Raw genomic sequence first — 1720 nt, forward strand, 5'->3', positions numbered from 1 at the left:
ATCCTTCATATGTTTGTATTCCGGTCTCTAGGCGGACCGTGCAGTGCCAGGGCTTGGCGAGGGTTCAGCTTGCCCTCTTGTCTGCCATCTGACTGTACACCTGCCAAACTCAACGGCCCCCATATGCCCTTTACAACATGACCTCATCGGCTCTGTGCATCACTCGCGTGCCTAGAATGAAGCATTCCTCTACAATCATCGCCAGTCCTTTCAGTCTTACACCATGCTCAAAAAATGCATGTAAAACCTGATGTTACTTGGATGGCTTACAGTATCTATCGCTTTGATTGGTTTGAGATGCCAGCACGTCGTATATTATTTGCGATGGGCCCACAGCGTCTTCTAACAGCCAAAAAACACAGTACTTGATCTTCCACAATATTTTCTTTATCTAGGACTATTTAAGAATGGAGCTCACATGGACTTCTTCTGTTTGCCTTGAGTGGTTTATTGCTTTTATTTAATCAGGGTTAATTTTTTCCATGATGTGGTTTTGTCAAACTATTAAACAGTTATCAGTTTCCTCTCTCACTCTCTAATGTTTTTGGCTGTCTCTCAAATGTGGCTAGAAGACACTTAACATCTCTCTGAGGTGCAGGAGGTATTTTTAGGCATTGGGGGGTGGGGGGTCCGAAACCTGGCGGAGAGAGATGCAGAGGAAGTGAAATTAAAAGTAATCAACATTTGCTCCGGAGGACGCAGATTCAGAAGATTTAAATATGACTTAGATTTTTGGCTTCACTCGCCAAGGCGTCTGTAAGCGCTGACGTCAGAGCAAGGCCAAACGAAGGACTCGCTTCACACTGGACGACATCCCATCAACCGCAGCTTTCCTCTGTGTTAAAGGTATAGTTCACCCAAAAATGAAATTTCTGTCATCAGTTACTCACCCTCAAGTCGTTCATAACCCATACCATACCATTATATGGCTTCAGAAGACTTGGAATATTTCACATAAGTTATGGATGACGTTTTATTTTATGAACGCCGAAACCATTTTGTTTTGGGACAAAAATCACCCGGAGACGGGACCTCTCTTTTAATAATAAACGTGAACATTCCCATATAGGCTTGTTTTTCTACACTAAATACTCGTTTTTTTTAAAATCGCATTTCATCTGGAAAGAGCAACAACTATGCATAAATGGTGGTACAGTTCTTTTACAGAAGATAATCCCTCAATTTTTAGTGAAAAAAAGATGGTAAAAAAATGACACATTTTGTCTTCAGATATCGACAAAAAATTACTTATTTTATCTCAAGAAATAGCCAAAAATACCCATTGCAAAAGTTTGCAAAATTGTTTCCTCATAAATTGCAAAAATGATTCACTTTATTCTCAGAAATTTAAAAATGACCCATTTTGTCTTCAGAAATGGCAAAAAAAGTACCTATTTATCATGCAAAATTGCAAATATGACTAATTTTATTCTGCAAAATTGCAAAAACTACCGACTTTATCCACAAAAATTACAAAAATTATCAATTTTGTCTTCAAAAAACACAAAAGAAATACCTATATTATCTTCAGAAATAGCAAAAATTACCCAAAATATCCTACAAAATTGCAAAAGTTACTAATTTAATCCTCAGAGATTGCAAAAACTACCCACTTTGTCCTCAGAAATGATAAAAATAACCTATTTTATCCTCAGATTTAGCAAGAAGTACCCACTGAATCCTCCAAAATTGCTAAAGTTACTAATTTTATCATCATATA

The sequence above is a fragment of the Xyrauchen texanus genome, chromosome 49 (assembly GCF_025860055.1).
Source record: "Xyrauchen texanus isolate HMW12.3.18 chromosome 49, RBS_HiC_50CHRs, whole genome shotgun sequence".
Lineage (NCBI taxonomy): Eukaryota > Metazoa > Chordata > Actinopteri > Cypriniformes > Catostomidae > Xyrauchen > Xyrauchen texanus.